At 48.7% G+C, this 26,480-nt stretch overlaps 1 protein-coding gene across 7 annotated transcripts in view; it reads left to right on the forward strand.

Moving 5' to 3' along the window:
- The window catches only part of Phc2 (polyhomeotic 2), a 98,227-nt gene that overhangs the window by 22,871 nt on the left and 48,876 nt on the right, over nucleotides 1-26,480 (forward strand). Inside the window, exon 1 of one of the 7 annotated variants that reach the window (NM_018774.4) lies at nucleotides 11,213-11,320. The exons of the other annotated variants lie outside the window; for them this stretch is intronic. The gene's annotated coding sequence lies outside the window, so the exon portion shown is untranslated. Of the gene's footprint in view, nucleotides 1-11,212; nucleotides 11,321-26,480 lie in introns of those variants that run through there. 7 annotated transcript variants of the gene reach the window in all.

Consider the following 26,480-nt stretch of genomic DNA (forward strand, 5'->3'; position numbering starts at 1 on the left):
AATAGCAGGAGAATAAATTTTCATGTTAGTCCCTCGTCATTTACTTGGTCCATATTTCGCAGTTTAAAAAGAAATCTGAATTCTATTGAAATCTTTCTTTTTAAAGAAATGAAAGCACTGGGGCTGGAGAGGTGAGGTGGTGCAGTCTGGAAGTAGGGCTTGCCACAGAAGCATGAGAGCCTCTGGTCAGATCACCAGCACTCCAGTGAAAAAGCCAGCACAGTAGGGGGAGCCAACTTAATCCTAGCACTGAGGAGGAGACAGAGACAGGCACACCCAGAGAGCTCACTGGCCAGCCAGCCTAGCCAACATGCAAGCTGCAGGTTCAGTGGGAGGCCTTTCCTTAAAAAAGAAACAAAAAAAGGAGGGGAGGAAGGGAGGGAGGGAGGAAGGGAGGGAGGGAGGGAGGGAGGGAGGGAGGGAGGGAGGGAGGGAGGGAGGGAGAAGGGGAAGGAAAGGGGAAGGGAAAGGGAAAAAGGAAAGGAAAGGAAAGGAAAGGAAAGGAAAGGAAAAGAAAGGAAAAGAAAGGAAAAGAAAGGAAAAGAAAGGAAAAGAAAGAGGTAGAGAGTAACAGGAAGGCCTTTGACCTACACACATACACACACACACACACACACACACACACACACACACACACACACACCAGCATATGCATGCACACACACAGAGGGGAGTTTATGCACACATAAAAGAAAAAATTAGCACACTGAGCAACGATTCTGGTGTTGCAAGCCAGTTCATTCCATGCCTAAAGGTCCTTTAGTGATCACAGTGCCCAGATGAGGAGGGACCCATGCTTGGCACCCTGCTATACTGACCTTACTTTATGCTGTGACTATGATAGGACAGTCCCGTCTTTGTAGGGGGTATTTTTCGGTTTTGTCTATAAGTGTCTCTGGTCCTTTTTGTTGTAGGGACTGCTGCAAAGAAGGTATTTTAAAGTCAGTTTGAACGTGGTTAGAAGGATCCAGTCTCCCGGTTGTCACTTGCAGCCCTAGGAATGGAAAGGATGCCAAGGGGGCCATCAGCGGAGTGAGCCCTCCTTTAGGTTTGTGTGCAGAGCTGTGATCTCTAGCGGGCACAGTTTACACACCACCTTTTGTACAAACAGAACCCAATAGACCAGAAGAGAAAGTAAGTATGGCAGGAGCCACGCTGGAATCCCACTGCGTCTGGTGTGAAGCCGCTCTGTGTACCTTTCTCTGTGCACACACAGCCTGCAGGGTCACCCCAGGCAGGCACAACCCACCCCCTCCCCATCAGCTCTCTTTACTGCACTGGCCCTGGCAACCTCAGAAGCAGCGTGGCCTGCCCCATTCTGCTGCTGCCCTCAGTCCGTTCTTCAGCCCGTTTCTTGCGTTCCCATGGAGGGATGCTCTGGACACCTACCGCACATGCTCCCTGAGAGAGTCATTCACAAAGATACCCTCCGTGGGGGAAGCTGCTAAGTCAGCTGAGAAAGGTGAGCAATCACACCAATCAGAGGGAAGAGTCGGATGCATTGGAAATGACATCAGCGCAGCAATCCCACAGGGATTAATACAGATTGATCCAGTATGTTTTTCCTGGAAATTCCAGCTCATGCCAGGCATGCGTTTTTGTCTGTAATGGAGTGGGGGCAGGTGTTTTTCAGGCCATTCAGCAGCAGAGGCAATTAAGCCTGGTTGGTCAGAGTGTCACAAACCACCAAGCTAACAGCAGAGCTTCCGTACATTCCCCACGAATGACCCGGTTAGATGAGTTTTCCCTTTGAGCGGTCTTTCAAAATATTTTCATTTAGATTGGGTGTGAGAAAACAGAAAGACATGGCGACAGTGTACAATGGAAATTATTTCATAGAAAACCATCTTTTTTTTAATGTATTTGACATCCTACCTTTTTGTGAACATCTTTCTGTTTCTTAGCCATCAGTTCAGCTCAATAAATGTGTGCCACTCCTCTTTGTTCCGGGCAGCCAGAAGTTATATATGTATGTATTTCACTAACAATGAAATTACAAGCATATAAATGTAGCTACTAACCAGTGAGGGGAGGGGCTTTGGACGGGGAAAGGGTGACTCTGAGGGGCTGATCTTGTATATATTAAATGTAAAATTACTCTAATTTATTTTTTAATAATACATGTTGGGGATTTTCTTAGGAAAATATTATGTTTTCAATTACAGAAGATTTAAGGGTAAAAACTGCAAAAAGTATTATTTATTAATAATTTAAATATTTTTAACCTTTTATCAATACAAAATAAAATCTTGTTTTATGGTCTTTTATAGGCTGCATTTGCAACTTTGTTGAGACCATTTTTGTGTCACTAGCTATGTAAAAAAAAGTGAAAAGAAGAGATAGGAAATGTGTGGAAATGGACACAAAGAGAGAGGAAAGTACTTTAAGTATTACTTTACATCTTGGAAACCCTCTTAATGAAAGGGAAAGAAAGTAATTGCATTATCCTTCTCTGTAGGGACCTGAATCGTCAGGTGTGAGGTTTTATTTTTAGTTTTTGATGTTGTAGCAGTTTGGGTATTTTGAGACAGAGTTTTACTCTGTTGCCCTGCCTAGCCTGCAACTTACTATGTAGACCAGGCTGGTCTTGAACTCACAGAAGCCTGCCTCTCCCTTGTGAATGCTGAGAGTAAAGGCATGCACCACCATGCCCTGCTATTTTCCCTTTTTTGAAACATGAACTTTTTAAATTTGTTTCTTCCTGTGGTTTTTTTTTTTTTAATGTTGTTATCACTGTGTGTGAGTGTGGATGTTGGAGAAACACTGACTGCATTCTGAGCCCTGCAGCCTTGGCTCCACGTTTTCTAAGTCTGTGCTGATGTGTAGAATCATAGGCCAGTAGTCCTCACTGCCCCTGCCCTGACCCTGCTTCACGTTTCTCCAAAGCACGTGCTATCACTCCGTGTTCCTACTCTGTCTCCCTAACCGGAAACACAAGCTCCATAGGAAGGGATCCCGATTTGTTCACCATTTGCCCCTCATTTGAGAGCACTGCCTGGCTCAGTATTGTTGAATGAATGAACAGCTGGGTAGAAGTTGGGGACTGTCACCCCCCAAGGTGCAGGAACCGTCAAGATCTGCAGAGGAATGGACTGTGAACACCATTTTCCAGGAAGAGGGAAGTAGTGACCTGGTGAGCTGGAGAAGTGCCTAGCAACAGAGGGAGCCTTGCACAGCCACTGAACTGCCTGCCTGTCTGGTGATGAGGGCCCACACTAATACGGCAGCAGTAGAGGGAGGAAGATGGGAAACTGCCTGGGCCAGTAGCACTGAAACTCGTGAAGGGCCGACCAGCCTCAGTCTGTCACCTTGCCAGGCTGTGACACCTGGACTCACATTCCCGTGGGACCTTCTGCTCATGCCCTTCCTGGTTCCGTACACTTGTTCTGCTCATGCCCTTCCTGGTTCCGTACACTTGTTCTCTCACACGCATGGCTCTTGAGGTGCAATCTTCCTCTAAACAAAATGTCACGTCAGCTGCCCGCTTGTGCACATAAAACACCAGCGATGGTCTCCCTTGTCTGGTCTCGTTTGGTTTTAAGACAAGATCTTGCCAGGTAGTCGGCCTGACTTAGTATTCCCTATAGCACAGGCCAGCCATCGTTTTTGCTGTGATAGACGACATGTTGTGATGCGCTTCCCTGGACATACATGTTAAAATCTTGTGTGAAGCTGGAGAATGGCTCCATAGGAAAGCTCTCACTGATCGAGCCTGAGACCTGAGTCCTGCCCAGAGCCCATGGAGAGCTGTGAGCATCAGCAAGCATCTGCAATCCCTGCTCCGACCGGGAGATGGGAGCAGAGACAGTGGTCACTGCCCCAGAGGCTCATGGGACAGCTAGCCGGCTGACACAGCAATGGGTCAATGAAAATACCCTGTCTCAAACAAGACAGCAGCCAAGGCACGACACCCAAGGTGTGCTCTGGCCTCCACACATGGAGAGAGGGAGAGAGGGAGAGAGGGAGAGAGAGGGAGTGAGAGGGAGGGAGAGAGAGGGAGAGAGAGAGAGAGAGGGAGGGAGAGAGAGAGAGAGAGAGAGAGAGAGAGAGAGAGAGAGAGAGAGAGAGAGAATTCCTGAAGAGGAGGTTCTTGGGTCAAAGGGCATATGCTTGCAAATGTTGTTTATTGCCAGTTTTCTCTTTAAAACTGGTGTTCCGAATTACACCTCTTCCCAGCAGTGTAGGGAATGCATTCCCCACCTCACCCCAGCCCTGGCTGACTAGCACGGATCTATGCTTCATAACTTTGATTTGCTTCTCTTTGAATATGAGCAAGGTTAATGCTTTTACAGACATAACGTTTCTGTTTCTTCACAATGATAAACTTCTTTCATTTTCCTTATCCCTTCTTATTTTTCTGCTAAATCATCTTCTTAATGCTTTTTTTTCCTGAGTCCACAATGCCTTAAAAATAAGAAAACCGACATCAATTTTCAGAAACGCAGGTACTGTGAAAGTCAGATATGACTGAGTTGGTAACACACACTTATATCGTGTTGTAAATAGTTAAAAGCTTCCACTCGTCGTTTCTGTCTCCATGTGAATGGACCATGCACACCAACCCTTTCTGGGTCATGGTGGAGCCTCTGTTACTTTATCCCCTTCTGTTCCCTGCCCCTTCCTTCTGCCAGACTCGGTGACTGACACAACAGCCTCACTGGTAGAAGTCTCCAGGGTAGCCTGAATTGCAGCCCTAAGACGTAAAGCACCCACTGGATCTTGTGGCACCTGAAAAAAAAAAAGGAAAAGAAAAAAAGAATGCTAGAGCAAGTCTAAGCAGGCTCTGTGTGTGTGTGTACAAACCAAGATGCACAGGCCTGGAACAGAAAACCACTCCACCCCCCCCCCCCCAACCTGCGCGCATGCGCACTTGTGTGTCCGCCACCAGGAGGAAAACCGTAAGAACTCTGAATGGAGCTTTCCGGTGCTCACGCACCTACTCCTTGGGTTTTTCCCAAATGTGTGAGAGTCTGGCTGTCACGTGGTGCTTGGGAGCTCTGGGTCTGAAATAACTTCCTAAGGGAGGTTCTGCCATGATGTGGTCCACACACATATGCCTCATTCTCCCATGCGTTTTCACCGGACTGGGTTTCCTCTGAGGACGAGAAGATTCAGGGAGTTCAGTAGGTCACCCCCCGGCATCCGCAATAGATGCACAAGGCAAAAATACCAATAATCCTTCCACTGTCGGACAAAGTGAACCACGCAGCAGAGCGTTGCGGGTGCCGGGGGGTGTGTGTGTTCCTGTGTGGTGCTCATGAGTTCCTGGGTGTGTGTGTGTGTGTGTGTGTGTGTGTGTGTGTGTGTGTGTGTATGTGTGTGTGTGTGTGTATGTGTGTGTGTGTGTTCATGAGTTCCAGGGTATGTGTACCTGGGTGTGTGTATGTGTGTGTGTTCATGTGGGATGCTCATGAGTGTGAGGGTATGTGTACTTGGGTGTGGGTACATTAGTGACCAGAGGTCAATCTCAGGTGTTGTTTCTCAGCCGCCATACACCCTGTTTTTTGAGGCAGAGTCTGTCAACTGGAACCTCACAAATTAGGTAGGCTAGCTGGCCTGTGAGCTCCAGGGACCCACCCGTTTCTGCCTCCCCCAACTTTGGTATTGTTTCTGCCTCCCACTGGTATTTAAGAGTGCATCAACACAGCCTGCTTTTTATGAAGGGGCAGGGGGAATTGAACTTGGGTCCTCATCCTTGCACAGTGAGCACTCTACCGACAGAGTGCTCTCCCCAGCCTCTGTCATCCTGCCCCTTTATTCCTTAAAGCTCATATTGGTGTAGAGCCCAATCCTCCCTTTCACTGTGACCTCCCAGGGTAGAGCTGGGACCTAAGTAATGCTTATGTCTTATGTCACTGAACGCTCTGCCTAGTGACTCACCCTCCAGTGAGAAAATAACTACTCCCTGCTTCCCTGCTGAGCAGTGCCAGGCTCTGTCCTGCACCCAGCATCAGTGACCTCAGATTCCTGAGTGGCCTCTAGGTCCCTGGTGGTGTTTACTGCTGGAGGTGATGGTTTGGTGAGAGCTCTGCTGAGTGGCTGGCCCCACATTAAATATTCCAAATATATTCGCTTCCCATCTTTGCAGTGACCCAGTGAGCTCAGTGCTTCTACCCCGTTCTACAAATGAAACTAAGGCTCAGGGAAGCTGACTGCTCAGGAGTCCCCAGCTGTAAGAGGCCAACAGATGTTTTAGTCTGCATCTCTCTGAACACTAGAGCAGGGATGCCCTCCACTCCAGCCCAGGAGGCCGGTGCCATGGGAACCCAGTAGTTGGGGCTCTGTGGGATGGATACTCCATCAATCAGCAGGCAGAGCTTTCCTCTACTCCAGCGCTGGATAACTCTGAAGGAGTTCCCACTACAGCTATACGGAGAGGGGTGGGAAGGCTTCTCCCAGGAGCCTCTGTGCTTTCTCCATGGGAGGCTTCCTGGCTGTGAACAGCACTTGATGTCAGAGGGAGGCCACCAGCCTTAACAGGCCACATCTATTTTCATTTACCTTCTGAAAGAAGATTAAGGAGAAAATTCAATTTTGCCTAATGCCTGCCCCCAAATGGCTAATTTATATGCTAATTAGCGAGATAGGGATCGATGAAACTGGTAATCAATATGATATTCCAGGCACCAGTAATGAAACTCATTTGGGGATGCACTCCTAGTGGAAATGAAGCAATTACGCAGAATAAATGGGGCAGCTCGGGAGCAGGGGCTCCACATTGCCCTTGACTGTTAGTCCCTCTCACACGCTTCCCACCCCATGAGAACCACTCTCCACTTGGACTCTTCATGGCGCCATGCATGGGTTTATTTCTCTCCAAGGGCCAGGGCTGGCACTATCCCTGTGGCTCTAGACGGGGAGGGGCGGGCAGCTACAGAGAATGACAGGATCAGAAAACCAGAGGTAGGGGAATGGGGCTAGATGGAGCTAACTGAGCCGTATGCTCAGGGCTATCGTGCCTGCCAGCGTACGATTGTTTTTTATTCAGAGAGAGGTGTATTAAGTCTATCACTCAGATGCTTCAAAATTGTCTCAGTTTCAAATGTGTCACCTCACAAGGCCACATGTTGAATGGTCCTGCAGAGCATATCTGTTTCAACGAGACATCCACAGCCTGACTCTGGGAAGTCTTGCTTCAGCCTGAGTGTTGGGCTCAGGGTTCTGTGGGGGTGTTGGGAGTTGGAGAGGGTGACTGGACTCATCTCTGGAGATAGAGGAGCCTAGTGTAACTCCGTTTACACTCATCAACTAGGACTGCCAGAAACATGTCCTCTCTCCTTGTGCCTGTTCACCGGAATCACCTGAGAGGTCTCCCTGAATTTCCCTATGGAAATGTTCAGATATATCAGAAAGCCGGTAGACTTGGGCTGTGGATATTAGACACATCCTATCTAAAGTCTACACTTAACATCTTACCAGATTAGCCTCACCACATAACTATCAAAGTAACCATCCTTCTGTCCATTCATCAACAAACACCCTCTTTTAAGAACATATTTCAGTCGGATGGTGGGCAGGAGGCAGAGGCTGACAAACCTCTGTGAGTTGAGGCCACCCTGGTCAACAGAGCAAGTTCCAGGATAGCCAGGGCTACATAGAGAAACCCTGTCTCGGGAAAGGGAAACAAAACAAACAAACAAACAAACAAACAAACGCATTTCAGACTAAGCTGCAGAACTTTGTTCTGTTCATCCCTGAATAGTTCAGTCGAGTTCAGTGTTTGTGGGTTCTTTTCTTTTGAGGTAAAATTTACATATAATGAAAGATACCAGTTTGAAGAGCCTCACTCTCTGAGCCTGACCAGTGCCTACCAAATGATACACACCCGGTCAGTATCCCTCCCATGGCTTGCAGGAGCCACCACTGCTCTGAGTTTCCACCATAGACACTCATATAAGAGGAGCATCTTTTCTTCTTTCCTTCACATTGGCACATTCAAAAACGCTCTCACAATCACAGTCTTGTATGGTGACCCTAGTTGCTGTACAGCATTAGAAGTTAATTCTCCTGTGGGATTATATTTTTGTGCCCATTTAATGGTCCTTACAAAATTCTTCATGTATATGTGTTCTTTCATTTGCTATAGTATTTTTAGTTAACTACTATATTACCTGTGTGTGTGCATATGTGTGAGCCACCAGTCTGTGGGTGACCAAGGGGGCCAAAAGATGTCAGATCCCCTGGACCTAGAATTATGGGTGATTATGGGCCACCTAACATGGTTCTGGGAACTGGGCTTGGATCTTCTGACAGACCAGTACATGCTCTTGACCTCTGATGCATCTTTCCAGTCCCTGTTATGGTATGCTTGAGTGACCAAGCCCGCTCAGTCAGTCAACAGGTTCTCCAGCATGGGAGTGAGGATTAAAAAGAAAAAAGACAATTAGACAACATTGTAGCGTGACCCCAGTCAATTCTGAGACTGAAGGCAGGTTTAATTTTTCCCAATCTGCTTCTGTACCATTTTAATTATATGCAGGTATTAAGGGCAAGCAGTACAAAAAGGAACTAGCAGGGCAGTAAGCAACGACCCGTGATGACTCCCGTGACAGCTGTTACCCAGGGTTTGTCACAATGAACAAAATAACCTGAGCCCACATCCTTGTCCAAGCCCAAAATCTTGCCTGAAGCCTACATCATTTGTTCCACCCTAAAATCAGGTTCTTACTTCCTTGTCCTGGTCAGTCCTTGCCAACGTCATGTCCCTGCCAGAACTTACTTCTTTGTCATGCCCTAATGTCAGATTCCTGTCTGGGCTTGCTTCTCTGTCATGGCCAGTGTCAGATTCCTGCCAAGTGGCCCATTTCCTTGTCCTTGGACATTGTCAGATTCCTGCCAAGCGGCATCCCAAAAGGCTCTCCACACTTGAGATTCTCCCATGTGGAGTAGATCAGTTTGTTCATTGGTGAGTTTATTCCCTTGCGTAAGGACACTTACATGGTTGTAGTTGTCATTGAAGCTACTTGGGACAGAATTGTCCCTGACTCCTCATGAGAATCCCTTTTTTTGTGCTTAGTTGCCATGTGCTTAGGGAAATTCCTAGGATGGACTTTCTGGATCGTTCTGAACGTTCAGTTTTGTAGGAAATTGAGCATCTCATGGACAAGAGAGTCATGGTTGCTGCCGCTAGAAAGGGCACAGGGAGAAGTCGCAGAGTCATGGTAGGTAACGTAGGAGAAAAGGTTATGTTTTGGTGTTCCACAGCATACAAGGATGACCATAGTTAACAGTGGTTCATTCTGTATTCCAAAAATACCTCAGAGAGATAATTCTGAATATAAGAAACAGTAAATATTTGAGGTAACAATCCTACTGGTCACCTTGATTTGATGCCATATGTCAGAAGTTTCCACTGTACCCCATAAATGTGTAATTATTACATGTCAAGTGCCCATATGGGTGTCTTACACAGTTTTACAAATGGAAAGAAATTGCCAATCTGTTTTCAGAAGTGAGCTGTTCTATTTCTAAAAAGCGTTTTAGGCATTCATGCCCCTGATGGCTGACGAGACATCTCAGTGGGCAAAGTGCCTTGTGTGCAAGTATGAGGGCCTGTGTTCAAATCCCACCACCCTGATAAAAGCCTGGCGTGGTGTGCATCTATAAACCGGGGGAGGGGAGCAAGTGGCAGAGGCAGCCATTGGCCAACCAGCCTGCTCAAATGAGTGAATTCTGAGTTCGGCAAGAAACCCTGCCTCAGAAAACAGTGAGGATGGTGAAGAAAAAAGGGGATGAAGAAGATATTCAACTCAGCATGCACACAAAGGCACACACATATGGGCACCCACATGCACACACACACACAAATATGGGCACCCACCTCCATACAAACACACACACACAAATAAAATATGGGCACCCACATGAACATGCACACACACACAGATATGGACATCCATACACACACACACACACATGCGCACACGTGCAAATATGGACACCCACATATACACACTCACACACAGTTACACACACTGAGGTGAGGTGTTGCTGCCCCTCCCCAGAAAAAGCTTTTAAGATTTATTTATTTTTATTTTGTTTATGAGTGCTTGGCCTGCATGTGTATCAATGCATGGTATGCCTGGTGTTGCCAGAAGAGGGTGCCAGATTCCCTGGAAATAGAGTTTAAAATGGTTGTGAGCCACCATGTGGGTGCTGGGAATCAAACCTGGGTCCTCTGCAAGAGCAGCCAGTGCTCTTAACCGCTGAACCAACTCTCCAGTCCTTCAAAAAATTCTTAATGAAATAATTGGTTGGGGCAGTGCATGCAAGCCTAGCCGGGTCTGACATGATCACCTGTAGGTTCTAACGTTCAGTGGTGCTGAGGGTCCCTGAAGTCCTGGCATCTGAATCAAGGGACTGACCTTCACGTGTCGTCTCTTTTACTGTTGCAAGGTCTTGGGAGTATTCTAGAATCACTGGGGCCACAGCAGAGACTTTACATCAAGAGACCTGCCTATTAGTCCTGCATTTTGACACTTGGCCTGTGTCACTCTGGGCAAGTTATTCACTGAATTCCTTTCTACTACTATAGGTTCCAGAGATAGGAGAATAAAATTACCTGACTCAGAATTTTCTGGAATTTTAATATGAGGGTAAGAATAGAGTTTTCCACCAATAGACCAAGGTGGAGTCTTTGGTGCCAACATCTGGCCTTGGAGATGAGGCCGTGGGCACGCACAGGTTAGGGAGCTGCCACTGCCTTCTTAGAGTGCAGCAGTCTCTCAGCTCGTGAATATAGGAAGGTACCCCATCCCTCCACAGACAGCTCCGCAGCAGGAGATGTCTCTGCCTTGCTGGGAAGCAAGCAAGGGGTCTCTGGGGTCAGTGTGCTGTGGACCAGATGAGCAGCTTTTTAGATCCAGGGTCCAGATGGCTGCTGCTCAGACACTCTCCCAAGTTTCTGGCCCCATGAGTATCTCTCCAGAACTGCATTCTCTGTACCGGGCAGAAGGGTAAGTGTTGAGGTCAGATGGCCTGCACTCACACACATGAGCCCGGCTCCAGTAGTCCCCCTTTGGGTTGGTTGTGTTCTGTAATGTGTCCCCTGAGAAGACAGACTAAGCAGCCTGTGTTACCCTGCAATTTCTCCAAACTATTTGCATGAAATACTGCAGACAAAAAGCCTGGCCCCTGATTGGCTGTTGCTAGGTAACAACATAATCATCAGGAAATTAGGCTGTTCTTCAACCCCCCCCCCCCAACCCAGAGTATGTGTGTGATTGCAGCGTTGTGCAGGAAGAGAGAGGGAGTGGAACAAAGAGATAAATGGGATGGTCTTGAAGGCGGGGACACCACAGCCACAAACCTGCACCCCACGGTAGGACAATCTGCTTCGGGTTGGGCTCTCTATGCCGTCAAGCCAGCTGTGGTTCATTCCTTTTTTTGTTTTTAACCTCGTTTTTGTTTTTATTTTATTTAGTTTTAGTTTTTGTTTTCCTATAAGAATGACAAAGCTGTCAGGGCCCTGCAGACATCAGGGACAGAAGCTGTGGAGGCGACTTTGACATTTGAGTGATTTATAGATACAGAAGGTGGTGTCTCATGTGCAGATGACTGAGGGTGGACAAGGGACTCTGTCTGGAGAAGGTGCCTAGAAAGGAAGAAGCCATCCACGTGCCTTTAGAGTGTCTGCAGAGAGCAGAGCGTGGGAACGTGCATGCGGATGAGGCTGTGGCCAAGATGACAAGCACGCTGTGCAGTGTGCAGGGGAGGGCCTCAAGCTGAAGTTTGGAGCTGTCTCTTTAACTCCACCAGTGTCCTGGCATGCGCTCCTTGCGTTACTCAGTCAGGCAGTCTTCAGCCTGCCCCTCTGCCAGGTTAGACTTTACAGGTGGATGACAGACGTGTGTGTGCGTGTGCGTGTGTGTGTGTGTGTGCATGTGTGTGCGTGTGCACGTGTGTGTATATATGTGTGTGCACAACTGAAGCACCTGGTTTATTGTCAGGATTGTGCCCAAGCCTAGCAGTGGGTAGAGCCTGGCAAGGGTACAGCCATTCCTGGCTGCTTCCACAGTTCGACATTAACCATGAAGACCTCATGAAGCCCCTGGTGGCTTCCCCACCTCCCTTGCCTTGACCTCCTCCTCAGTTCCCCAGCAATGACCCTGCCCTTCCACTAGACCCTCCGGAGCCTTGCTGCATCGCTCATTGGCTTGCTAAGACCCCAGGCAGGCTAATTGCCTTTGCCATTCATTGTCTTCCAGATTAATGACTTCTTGTGTGTGTGGATGCCCACAGAGTCCTCTGTGGATAGCTCTGTGGACTTCACTATGACTTCTTTCCTTTCTCGCCACCTTCTCTCTGAGCACCATGTCTGACTTTTTTTTTTTTTTTTAAGGAATCATTTTAAGGTATGTGCTAAACGAGAAGTACTGCCCTATCAGAGGATACATACTAGGCACATTGCATAAGAGCCGTTTTTGCAGACGTGGTTTAAAATATGTAAATTTTTGAGAAGCTAGACAGGATGAGTGCCAACACAGATGTTGAAGGGAAGATACACACACACACACACACAAATCTTGCCCAAGGAGACTCAGAGCCTTCCTGGGAAGGGAGAGCCATCCATAACTGCAGGGGTCAGGGTCAAGGCCCCTCTTTGGTGCCACTAAACCTCCTCCCTCTCGGGTCTCAGTTCTTCAGCCCAGCTTGCTCATACAGTCTGGCTTGGCCCTTGGAGGCCACATGAGAACTCCGGGCTGGGGGGGGGGGGTTGGGGGGAGGGACTGGGCTAATTGGCTGATTTTGATGCATGCTCAGGTCTAAAAGACCACTGTGGACCAGGAAGTTTACGCTTTCAGTTATCTAAGTGACAGAGCCCATTCAGCAAATCTCAGCTCTAAGCTAATGGGGTGATCTATAACAACAGCCTGAACCCCACCTGGGATGATCCTTCCTGGCTCTGCCTAAAGAAGCCTCCTAAGACAAAACCTGAGCTGACTGAGCTAAAAGTTGTCTTGCACACCTAGTGGAAAGCCTTCGGGCTAAAAACAGACCGTACACTTTTAAATGGAAGGCAGCCGAGAGAGAATATACGATCCAGACTGCATGCGGCCCGCAAAGCTTAGCTTATATACTGCCTGGCCCTCTGTGGGGAAAACAAAAACAAAAACAAAACCACATCAAGTTGTCTAACCGCTGGTACACCTGTGGATTCATCTTGCTTCGCACCTCACTTGGTCATTTCCTCAAGAGCAGTCAATCGCTTTTGTTCCCCATCCAGTACCAAGTACATAAGATGAGGAAAGCCTGGATGAGTGGGCGTGAGTGGGCTAATTGGATGGTTCATGAAAGAGTCAGCTCTCGGCGCCCCTCCCCACATGCGAAAGGAGTGATTTCCTCCCCTCTAAGCGGATGGGGGAACATCAGGAAGTTCATACTAACACAATTTTCTCTTTTCTTTATTTAGTAAAACCAGTTTGGGCTTGTCCCACACCTTAAAAAACAAATAGCATTATTAGCCTTTAAAACATCCTTATATGGCAGAGCTATAAACTGCAGGAGTATACAGCTTGTTCAGGTGGATTCCTGGTGTCCAGAAAAGTGTCTTTGACAGCAGGCTGCAGGCATGGCCTGGGGGACACTCCCCTGGGATGTGCACCTGCCTGGCCCACAGCTCTGCTCAGACAGCTCCACGGGGAAGAAAGCAGCCTCACGGGGAACTGTCTGTCCGGGGAGCTGTCTGTCCACTTTCCGCTTCCTAACCACCCCAGTCTCTCTGCCTTTTCTTCCCAGAGACTCAGTCCAAACTAGCTACTTGCTGTTTATAAGTATGAAAAAGGAAGTAGGGTATAGAGTTGTAGTTGACAGATAACAGTGAAATATTGATTCTACCCCAGTGGGTCCATTCTCCTGCAGATAGTAGGGAGCACATAGGAGTCCAGGAAGCTGGAGGTAAACTGGTGGTCTGGGTAAAGCCAACAATGACGCTAAGGGAAGAAAGGCTGGTAGTCACAGTAGACCACAGGCTTCCTGGACATGCAGGAACATTAACTGCGGTTAAACACTATAACTTGAGGCAGATGAGTACAAAGAGGCCTGAGAGCTGGATTTACAAATTGTGAACTATTTATTTGCTTAATTTTTAAAGAGTTACTTTAAGAAAGAAGAATGTAAATATTTGGGGGTTTTGTGTATTTTACTTCCATATGTCTGCGCATTGTGTGTGTGCCTGGTCTCCATAGAAGCCAGAAGATGGTGTCCGACCCTCTGGAGCTGGTGTTATGGTGGTAGTGAGCTGCCATGTGGGTGCCAGGAACAGAAACCAGGTCCTCTGGAAGAACCTACAGTGCTCTTATCTGCTGCGCCATCTCCCCAGCCCCTATTTTAACCTTTGAGACAGACTCTTGTGTATCACAGGGTGGCAATGAACTCTCTGTAGCCACGACAGTTCATGTGGTTCTGGGGGCTTGGACTCAGAGGTTTCTGCACATTAGGCAAGCACTGTACCAACTGAACCACATCCTCTGCCCTTTGGGATCACTTTCAGGGCTGTGATTAACTGGCATGAGAAGCGGCTGGGGCAAAGCAGAGCAGGAGAAAGCCCCTTCGGAGGGCTGAGCCCTCTGCTAATGGACTGAGCCAATGTAAGAGGAGGCTGGGAGGAGAGAGTGGAAGAGGGAAGCTCAGATTTCCAGCTATTTGTAGTGTGATGTGCAGTAGTTTTCAGGCAGTCGCCTTGATAGTTTTCAGGCAGTCGCCTTGAGTGCTGATAACCCAACCACCACATGAGAAGTAGCCTGCAAAGAACGTTCCGGGAGCAGCCTCACTCTGGGCATCTGAAAGACAGCTGGCACAGAGTGTGGGAGAGTTGGAAGCATGAATGAGTGACTAGCTTCCAGTCTCACACTTCTCTCAGACCACATATGTTCATGAGAAAATGCGTGACACGTGTGTCACATGCACACACGCATGCACGTACACACATATGCACACCTGCACACACATACACTCAGTCTTATATGCCTTCAGTTTAGGGAGAGATCATTTGTTCATACTTTCTCTCTTTCCTCTCCTCCTCCTCCTCTTCTCCTTCTCCCTCTCCCTCTCCCTCCTCCTCCCCCTCCCCCTCGCCCTCCCCCTCCCCCTCCCTCTCTCTCCTTTATAAGAAAATTCCTAGGCTTTGAGGGTCTGGTAAAAAGTTCATGTCCAAGCCAGCCCGGAGAGCATCAAATTACACGCACCTCATTCGGGCTGTTCTGGAATGCTCTGCTTTGTAGCTGGATCTGGGGCTGGTGCTATTCTCTCTGGGAACTTGTTCCCTGTCTCTAACCACTGCTCCACAGCAGCACAGAGAAGCCGAGGCAGGGGAAAGGGGGTGGGGATGCTTCAACTAAGTGTGTGTTTGTGCTGCGCCTGGGGCTCTGTGTTTAGCTCACCTTTTCTTTGGATTTTCCGGGTAACTCTTCGTCAGTGTTATTAGCATCATTTTACAGATAAGGAAAGAGCCCATAGAGAGGGGTTGGGTGACCTGTCCACAGCATCCCCACTGGGACAGTAGCAAGAATCCAACAGCCTTCTCAGACTAAGCTCCTCCTCTTTTCTTACATGGCATACTGACTCTCTGACTCCATGCCCAGAGTGTGTGGAGATTCAGGAAAGAAAGGCCGCCTCTGTCCCTTCCCTCCAAAGCACTGCTGGGCAGCTTTTATTTTATTATTATTTTGCTTTTGAATTCAGTTACAGCAAGGGTCATGTGGACGGCTCTGTGACCAGCTTTCTATGTATTGTGTGAGAATACTTAGGAACAGAGAGAGCCAGCAAATATTACACGCTCCCTACTCTTTCTCCAAGTGTAGTTTGGGGGTGGGGGAGAGCAGGCAGCACCTGGGAGAGCTGGCACTGACTGGCCTGGCCTGGCCTGACCTTGCTGGGATGATTCTCCTGAGACTGCTGTTATTAGACAGAAGGCTGTAGGAGCCCAGTTCATAAGCACCAGCTGGCCCATGCTGTAGCAAGCACAGGAGAGCCTGCATCTGGTATGTGAACTAAGTTCAAATACAACACGAGCTTTTCCTGACTCTGTGGCCTCGGGGAAGTCCTCCTCTGTTTTCTTGTGAGAACGGTGATAGAGTGACCCCTCTGCCTGGCAGGAGGACCAAATGAGATCACGCATAGTACAGCTCCTGTCTCTAAGCAAGTGGCTAGAGCTGTTTCCTTCACTATGCCAGTCCCAGAATGGTGGCCTCCTACCCAGGAGCAATCCCTCACATCTGCATGCGTGGCTTTAGAGGTGCCCATTTATCCCTGCAGTGTGTCTGTCCAGAGGATCTGTTCCCAGCCCTGACCCTGCCATCTCCTCCTAGTGTTGGAAAGGGCTAAGCTTTACAGTCTTACAGGATCTGAGGTAGAACCCCCGTGGCCATAGGACAGCAGGGTACCCCAACATAGTCCCTGGTGTTTGCCTTTCTAGAGTCAGCAAACTTGTCAGCTCCCCCCCCCCCCAAGAACTACAAAATGTCAGGTGACCCTGTAGGCCACTTGAGACTGAGCCGTGGTCCAGGGATAGGTATGACAGGAAGAGAAAGGAGGGCTTCTCAAAAATGTCCACACTAACGTGCGAGCCCTGGAACGGTTGTTCTGCAAGCCTGGCAATGGGGTGCTTCTCGATCCCTGTCCCACTTAGGCTTGTGGGAACACAGCAGGGGCAGGCTAGCCTGTCTGGGCTAACCTGCTCCAAGCCAGACCAAAGCCAAGTTGGAATGCAGATCATGCAGGTTCTAGAAATACTAGGAGTGTGTGTGTGTGTGTGTGTGTGTGTGTGTTCATATATGTACATATGTGTATATGTGTGTGCATACACATGTTTGTATACTTTATAGGGAGATTCAATACAGAGAGAATCTTACAGTGATCTTTTATAGCATTAGCTACTAAGATGTCTATGTGCCAAAAATGTACAACTCTACTAGGCTACTTAAAAAGAAAGAATTAACTGGGGCTGGAAAGATGACTCAGCAATTGAGAGCACTGACTGCTCTTCCAGAGGAAGATTCCCAGCATTCATGTGGTGGCTCACAACAGTTCAGTTCTAGGGGATCTTATGCCTTCTTCTGGCCTCTGGGGACCAGGCATGCAAGTTGTGCAGAGACATATGTAGACAAAACACCCATACTCATTTTTTTAAATTGACTCTAGCCAGACATGGTGGTGCACAGATTTGTAATTGTAGCCACTCCAGAGACTGGGGAGGGTGGTTGTAAGCTCAAGTCCTGCTGGAGCTACAGAGTGAGCATAAGGCCAGCCTGGAGAGACTGTCTCAAAAAGCAAAGGTAGAACTGAGAACAGAGCTCAGTGGTCTTGCATCATCCTGGTCTGTGCAAGGCTCGGGACTCAGTGCACAGGCCAGGCTGCTCTCCAAACCTTATACTCTTGGGGTGCAGTGGTGTATGCCTTTGAGCAGAGGCAGATGGCACTCTCTGTCTCTCTCTGTCTCTCTCTGTCTCTCTGTCTCTGTGTGTGTGTGTGTCTCTCTCTCTCTCTGAGTTTAAGACCAGCTTGATCTAGAGACCAAGTCCCAGGTCAACTGTGCTACATAATGAGACCTTGTCTCAAAGCATATATGTACTCATTCAAGCAAATGTGGTGTCTTGCTGCTACCCTATCTGTTTTGCAAAACCGGACAATGAGTGAGAAAGAGCTCGACTTGGCACGAGCGCATGTATGTGCACTCCGCCCTTTTCACACTCACTCCCTGATCTCAACCCTCCCCCTTTCTGAACTCATACTGTACTGAATTCTTGTCAATTTTGTTTAAAAATGTTTCCTTAGGCCTACGCGTCCTGGTTCATCTTGGCAGAGTCTGTGTGAGGTAGGAGGTAGGACATTATCATCTCTGCTGGTGCTGATGCTTCAAGCCCAGCTAATTAATGGTGCAGCCTGGGCTGGAGGCCAGGCTGCCTGAGCAGGATCTCCCGTGTGTGCCTTGCACAGTAACTGGGTCTTTACAGCCATCACATCAACACCTCTTTCCTGTCTGTCTCCTTACTCCTTCCCCAAGTCAAACTTTATATGTAATGGCCTTGTTCATTGAGCCTGAATCAGGACCACCAACTTGAGTAAATGTGTCCATGCTGTCTCAAGGTTTCAAAGGCGTCACGATCACAGAATAGTGTCACGGGTGCTTTGGTGTCTCTGAGAGCTCTCTTGAGGAGTGAGATGTATCAGCAGGACTTCAGGTCTATTCTTCACACAGCCAACGCCACTGTTGCTAGCCATTCACAGTGTCCAGTGTAAATGAAAATACCAGTCACCACCTGCTGGGAAAGTCAGCTGGCCTCTTGGCAGATCAAAGATAGGGAGGGCTAAGGAGATGGCCTAACAGGTAAGAGCACTTGCCACCAAGCCTGGTGACCTGAGTTCAGTGACCAAAACCCACATAATAAAAGGAGAAAACCAACTCCAACAAGTTGTCCTCTGACTCTACAGTGTGCATGTGAGTGCACACATGCACACACACACACATACACACACACACACACGTGCACACGCACACTGAGTAAATGTGACAAAGGATGGATGAAGACAAATGTGACAAAGGCTGGGCTCTAGGAAGAACAGACATGTTCCTGGCTGGCACAGGAAAAGCCGATTCTGCTAGGGAGGTGGGACATAGGGAGTGGCCTCAGTGAAGGGTAATGGGAGACAGAACGCTGGACCATGCAGCATGGGACAGATGGGGCAGATGCCTTGGGAATGTCTCTGAGAGCAGCCAGCTCTGTGCCCCTTTGCATAGCTGCTCTTCCATTTCTATCAGGGGAGACACTCCATTTGTTAAGTCTCTTCTCTCAGTCCCCTAACTTAGCACTTTTGAGGCACTTCATGTGGACCATCTCAGGCACATGGCCATTCCTCTTTCATCTCTTAGAGGTCTGAGAGTGGCCTTCTGACAGCGGCTTTCAGCCTTCGGTGCATCAGAAACCCTGCATGGCTGGTCATGACACAGTTGCTGAGCCCCAGTCTTGGAATCTCTGCTTCTCTGGGTCTGAAGTGGGGCCTGAGAGCTGACAGTCTTGGGAACCCTCCTGAGGCCACATGTTGGGACCCCCTGATGTGACCCACAGGGCCCTTACATTGGCGAGACTGAGTTATGTCTCTGCAATTTTCCTACAAGCTTCATCTGACCTCGTTTGGCTCATGAGAGTTAGATGTAGGCAGTACACTTTAATACTTTCTAGGGCTGCCGTGACCAACAAGGTTGTCTGAAACTGAAGAGAACTTTGTTCCTCTGAGTCCTTCTGGCCTCTCTGGTTTGCTGCTTGGCTTACAGCAATGTTCACCAGTCCTTGCCTCTTTTCACTCCTCACATCCACTAAAGACCTCAGGGAGACTGGCCCACCTCAGAACCATGAGACTGAAGCTTCCTGAGCCAAGACAAACCCCGCCCTCACACCTTACTCCCCAGCCCAGCCCAGAAGGGGTAAGATCAAATCTTTCTCTTTCTTCTGCGAATGCTTGTCAACAAATCAGCACCAGGTTGGAGCATAAACGCTCGGTAGAATCTGCCTTTTCTATGGTACCAAGAAATATCAGGCCTCAGCAGGAAAAGGCTGCTGATGTGAGCGCACGCTCTTGTGTTTTGCTATGAGGTCATTGTCTGGCTTGCTAGAGCAGTGGTCTGCTCTAGCTATGCCTCTGACACTTCTGTCTTGTTGCCTTTCCTTAATATACTTGGTTTACTTTCTTTGATTACCTACATACACCCCCGCCATGTGTGTATGTGTTCCTGTGTGTGTGTGTGGGGGGGGGGGGGGGTATGAGTGCATGTGTATAGGCGCATGCATGTGCATGGAGTCCAGAGGTCACTGTCAGGTGTCTTCCTCTATTGCTTATCCACTTGATTTTTTTAAGACAGGGCTTCATACTGAGCTGGGAGCTTGCTGAGTTGACTAGACTAGCTGGCCAGCAAGCCCGGGCGGGGATCCTGCCCTCTCTGCACCCTGCCACCCAGTGCTGGGGTTCCAGGTGCATGGTGAGCCGTCCAGCTTTTTAGGTCCTTAGGGATCAAGTTCAGGCCCTTGAGCTTGCTGGGCACGCATTCCATCCGCTGAGCCATCTCCCTGTTCTCTTTACCTTGATCTAGGTTTGTAAGAGACACGGCAGGCACAGAGGGAGGTCAGGAGGGAGGTTTGAGCTGCCCAGTGCCTCCGTACCTTCACAGTGCTGCCGGAGCTCTGCGAAGGATGGGGGTGTAGGGATTCACCCTGCAACCTGGAGGTGGAAGGGGGTCTCCCCTAGCTCCCTCAGTCTAGAGAACTGAATTTTCAATCATTGTCTCCCCCCTCGAAGAGAGAGGCACCCAGGAGGAACCCTTCATGCTGCCTTTTCAGACTCTACACAGAGGCCAATATGCTGGTACCAGGAGCAGCCATTGTGGGGGGGGGGGGCCCTAGACCTCTCTCTTCCTGTCAAGCCCTGATCCCATTAGAAAGCCTCATCCCGCTGGACCTGCGGTCTCTGGTGAGGGTTTAAGAGCTGTTTTCACTATCTTCCCCCTCTGCCTCCCTGGAACACCATCACAGCCATAATCCACAGCAAATGGATTTCCCTGACCCTGGGGACAAAGGCCTAGTGTTTCCTAGACTTGGCGGCTCCTGAAAGGACAGAACCATCAGCATTTCTCCAGCTGCCGGGTCTCAAGCCCTGTAGGCCTCAGAGACCTGTAATAAGATCGCTATCCAAGCCAGTTCCAGTCAGCACATCGCTCAAAGTGGTCCCTTGTGGTTGGGAGGGAGGCCTGACTGAAACAGGAACGGCAGCTTTGGAGCTCAGCCTCACACAGAACCACACAGTGAGTTGGAACCAGAGAAAAACATATTTCTAGTTCTGGCTGTCAGCCATTAGTGAGACTTGGCTGTGGTTCACAGTGGGAGTCCACAGGGGTGGGTGGCCTTGGGACGGAATAAGGCAGTCATTAGAAGGAAGAGAAAGGGGAATGAGACTAGGAAGAGGAAATTGAGGAGGAGTGGATAAATGTTTAAAGCATGGGCGCTGTGAAATGTACAGATTCATATTTCTCATGTGGCAGGCAGGCCCTAACGAGAGTCCACAGACAGGCACGTTAGTAGCCCTAGCTAAAACTCCAGGAGGCCTCCTTTGCTTCCCACCCACCCCAAGCTTTGAGGCAGAAGGAACGTGTGAGGAGGGAGAGATGGAAGCTTTGCCACACAAACTGTAGAAGCAGAAGTTGAATGCTGCCGGAGTGTTCCACGCTCTTTGCATGAGGAGACCAACTCACTTCTGGTTTCCCCTCAGGATGAGTCCCAGCCCTCTGGCTGGGTAAGTCCAGTTAGCCCTGGCTGCTGGGCATCCCTCCCATGGTCCTAGAAGAGTCAAAGCCATGTTACCTTGAATAAATCATTCTTTTCCTCAGAAACTAGGCCTTGGTTTTTGTCTAGGAAAAACAAGGGAGTTTGTGGTAATGTCTGATTTCTGGAACTGTTTGATGGGTACATATGTGTAATATCGTGTATGTATAAATGATGTAGAAGGATGGTTTTGTACAAATATTTGATAAACAGTAATTAGAGGATTCAGCCGAGTAATCTCCATTACTTTGCTCTGGTATGTTCTGACAGGGACTGGGCCCAGTGTCACTGCAACAGTGGGCCAGGTCAACACACCTGGCTTTGGACTGCCAGTTTTGTGATGCCCTTAGATAAATTAGATAGCTCCTCCCCATCTGTCTCTGTCTATATCTATATTTTGAAACAATCTTACTACTCTATAGTCCAAGCTAACTCAAACTCATCATTTAACACTTTACTCACAGTAATCCTTCTGCCTCAGAACACTTGGCTTAGATAATTTCTTATTGACAAAATGGGACATTAATAACTACTCTCACAGTAGTCATGAGTATACCCAAAGCATCTACTGTCGAGTAAACAGGCAGTGGTACTGAGCCATCTCTACGGGTAGACTAGAGACCACAGGTAAAAGCTATGATGAAACCATGAGTAGTTTATGTTCTAAAAAGAGGCAGAAACTAAGCTTTCAGGGAGCAGAAGGAGCAGGGCCTGAAGCTCCAGGCATGCAGGGGTACAGTTGACACCATGGGTACAGGAGCAGACACCAAGAACATGACTTCCTTGCAGTAGGCCATTATGAATGTGAGACAGGCAATCACCAACTGTGCCAACAGCCTTCCCATTGGATGGCTTAAGCGACGTAATGATTGACTATGAAGGGGGAGGACTTCAAGGAAGCAGCATTCCATGCTATTCCCCAGGACTCACCTGCACTGCTGACCTGAACAGTATGGTAATGAAAACTGGAAGGAAGGCATTTCGGGGGACAGGGACAGCGTCAGTAGCCACAACAGTAAGCCCGGGGGTGAGATACTGCCAGGTAACCAAGATTTTTCAGGTCAGTCACAATAATCCTGAGCCCGAGGGGTTGCAGCGTGTAGAAGTGGGAAAGACAGGAAGGATCAACACAGGTCCTGACATATACCAGGTAGCTTGAGGGGACCTCTGTGAGTCACAGAAACACTGGTAATTCAACAAATGGCACAAGAACATCTGGATGTCCACATTTCCCCCCACGGAGTTGCCCCATGATTCACTGCTTCTTACATAGTAGAGAATTACAACATTGTGCACAGTGGCCGTTGCCAATGGTGGAAACAACCTGAGTGTCATAGGCAGGTGAATGGAGAAGCAAGCTGTGGTATACACAGAGAGACACACATGCACATATGCAAATACATATGCATATATATGCAAATATATGCATGCATATACATACACACAGAGAGATGTGCACACATATAGAAAGAGGAGTATTAGTCAACCCTAAAGAGGAATACAATTGTTGCATATGATACAATGTGAATAAATGTTTAAAACATTGTGAAGAGGACAGAAGATGTAGCTCCATTCATCTAAGATGTTAGAAAAGGCAGATTCATAAAGGCAGATCTCAGACCACCAGGGGCGGCTGGACAGTGGGGAAGGAATTGCTGCTTAATGGTCACAGGAATTCTAAAACAGAAGGTGGTGGTGGTGGTGGTTGACACCTGAGTGTAGTCAGTGTTTTTGCACACTTTGAAAGGCTGGTGTGCAAACCAGTCTGGCCTGCCTTTCCCTGTCCTCTGCATGAGTGGTCCACAGAGACCCTAAGAGCATGCATCTGGGAAGACAGCTGTAGCTACTAAAAGCAGGAGCTCAGACAGAGGGAGCCAGAGAGACAGTGCATCATCAGTGAGCATGCGCTGTAGCGGGAGTGAGCAAGTAAGTGTGTGCATGTGGGAGACATGTGCTTGGTCCAGCCTGTGTGAGGGATCCTGAGAGGAGGCTGAGCAGTAAGGGATGCTGTCTCAGAGAACCAGAGCCAGGTCAGTGAGGGGTGAGAGGGAGGGAAGACAAATCAGACTGAGAGGAAGGGGCCCATTAGTGGGCTGAGAGCTGGGCAGGATGCATCACACAGGGGGAAAGTGGGAACGAGGGAGCACGCTTTATTTCCAGAGCGCTCAGTGGGAGGAGCATGCGCACCAGGAGGACACAGAGCAGGGTGCAGCCATAGATGCATGGGTAGTGGAGGGTGAACGTGAGCACAGGTGTCACAGAGAGCGGGGACCGGGGTCAAGGGAACAAAACCAAACGAGCCCCTCAACGAGAGGAGGTGGGGGTACGAAGCCATGCGCAAGGCCAACAGAGAAGGGTGGGCTCTGGCCAGCAATGGTAGGAGACAGCTGTGTCCCCAGTGGCTAAGGGAAGTGTCAGTCTTGCGTGGGAGCCATGCTGTTCTTACTTGGCAGTGTTTCCACAGAGGAATGCCACTAGTGTTTGACAACAGGGCCTGAGTACACACTCTGCAGCACCTGTTCAGCCAAAAGCAAAGACTTTTTTTTCCCAAGACAGGGTTTCTCTGTATAGCCCTGGCTGTCCTGGAACTCACTGTGTAGACCAGGCTGTCCTCGAACTAAGAAATCTGCCTGCCTCTGCCTCCCAAATGCTGGGATTAAAGGCATGTGCCACCACACCTGGCGTGATGTCTTAGAACGTGAACTGAACCCCAGTTTTGATCAACATTTAGGAAAAGGGAGATAACGACCCTTTGGGGCAGCCTGTGTTTGGAGGTTGCCATCGTTACCTGGTTAGCCAAGGTCATAGTTGTGGGCTACAGATGAGACAGCATCTGTATCAGTTGCTGCACAGGCGTGAGGACTAGAACTCAGATCCTAGCACCTGTATAATGGCTCGCCCAGAACTTGGTGCATGGGAGTGGAATACAGAGAATCCCTGGAGCAATCTGGCTAACCAAACTAGCCAGAACAGTAAGAGCCCTTACCTCATAAGATGAAGAGAAATGAAGAAGGTGCCCAACATCACCCCGGACCCCCACATTGCTGGAACACAAATATGCATTTAGGCCCACCACATACATAATCTACAAAATAATTTTAATATATATTTTAAATTTCACTTGATAGCTAGCTTTTCAGTTCCTGCAAGGCCAGGAATGGAGTGTTGCATGGCTTTTCATCAGCCTAGACTTCTGTTCCTGGAATATAGATATGGCAGATCTCGACAGAGCCAGGTACAGGAAATCCTTGCTGGCTTAGCTGTGCCATTGGCCCACGCATCTCATCCTCGTCCACAGGCATCCTTAACAAATGATCAGCCATCATGAAGCCTGGTTCCAATGCAAGGCGGGGCCGAGGGATTCGTGGACAGGGACCTCTGTGGCAGTAAAAGCAGACAGGCCTCAAGGAGAACCTGCTTGGTGGTCCAGGTCACAAGCAATGGGTATTTGACAAAGCACCCACTTGCCACCCGGAAGTGGCATCAGCTTCCCAACCTCCAACATTCCTGCCATTTGACCTTCACATACCCATGCATGTGAGGTCTGAAGGTTGACATCAGGTGCAATTACTCTATCTCCCTTATGTGTAGGGCAGGGTCTCTCGCTGTACCCAGAGCTCCATTTACCTAGCCTGGCTCGCCAGCTTGCTGTGGAGATGCCGTATCTGCCACGAAGGCTCCAGGAGCACAGGCAGGCCATCACATCCTTCTGGCATTTATGTGGGTGCTGCATCCGAACTCTGCTCCTCAGGCTCGCCTGGCCAGTCCCCCTGTTGAGCCATTTCTTCAGCTGCCTTCCTGTTCTTTTTTTTTTTAATGCCACAGTGAAACTGTCTGAAGAAAGTGGCTTGAGGATTGTCAACCTCAGATTGAGAGACGGCATTAACATCTGGTTCAGTTCTTTACACAAATCAGTGTTTTCATTAATATGCAAAATACTATCTTCCTTTATGAATTTGGTGTCATCTACAAGGAGAGGGTTTGATGTCTCTGACAGATGATACATAAACAAGATGGATATATGAATGGATGGATAGATGGATGGATGGATAGATAAGATATTGGTTGTGTGTGTGCGCGTGCATGCGCTTGCAAACAGGAAAGAATAGAGAGAAGGTTTAGAAAGATAATGAAATATCAAAAGCAGGGCTTGCACTCAGGCCTGATGCACCTCGCCCACCGCTCTTCACTTCTTTCCCAAGCTTTCTCCATCGAGGCACTGGGCTTGTGAGGCTGGGCGGTGAGGGCACACATCTGGCTCACAGAATGGTGGTGGTGAGGGCACACATCTGGACCACCAAATGGTGATGGTGAGGGCACACATCTGGTTCACAGAATGGTGGTGGTGAGGGCACACATCTGGCTCACAGAATGGTGGTGGTGAGGGCACACATCTGGGCCACCAAATGGTGATGGTGAGGGCACACATCTGGACCACCAAATGGCCTCTGAAGGAGTTTCTGGTTCTCCCTCCTGGCTAGGACATCAGATTACTAGAGACTGCATCAAACCTGTCGTGGGGGAAGCATGATTTATTGGAACCAGACAATGGGAACCAGACAGGGACAGTGTCATAACCATGGCAGCAGTTGGCGTTTGGGGGAGGTGACTGAGTAGGTGATAGCTTGCTGGCACTTGGCATGGCCTTTTACTTTGTTCTTCGTGGACTGTCACATTTGATGGGTTAAGAAACAGGGTGCAGCCGGGCGTGGTGGCGCACGCCTTTAATCCCAGCACTCGGGAGGCAGAGGCAGGCGGATTTCTGAGTTCGAGGCCAGCCTGGTCTACAGAGTGAGTTCCAGGACAGCCAGGGCTACACAGAGAAACCCTGTCTCGAAAAACCAAAAAAAAAAAAGAAAAAAAAGAAAGAAAGAAACAGGGTGCTGTGTATGGTCCCCAACTAGAAACTGCCTAAAGCAAGAATCAGACCCTAGTCCATCAAATGTTCAAAGCAGAGTTTAGTTAGCCACCCAAGGTAGAACTTGCCCCACACTGAGTCCCTCGGGCATGGAGAGGACTTAGAGCAGAGACTGCAAACACCTGAGGCTCATTAGCCTCTCAGAACAAAACAGCCATTTCTGTCATTTCTTGATTTGCCTTTCTCCCATTCTGTCCTCCAGAGCTGTGGTTCTCAACCTTCTCAATGCTGCGGCCCTTTAATACAGTTCCCCA

The sequence above is a fragment of the Mus musculus genome, chromosome 4 (assembly GCF_000001635.26).
Source record: "Mus musculus strain C57BL/6J chromosome 4, GRCm38.p6 C57BL/6J".
Taxonomy (NCBI): domain Eukaryota; kingdom Metazoa; phylum Chordata; class Mammalia; order Rodentia; family Muridae; genus Mus; species Mus musculus.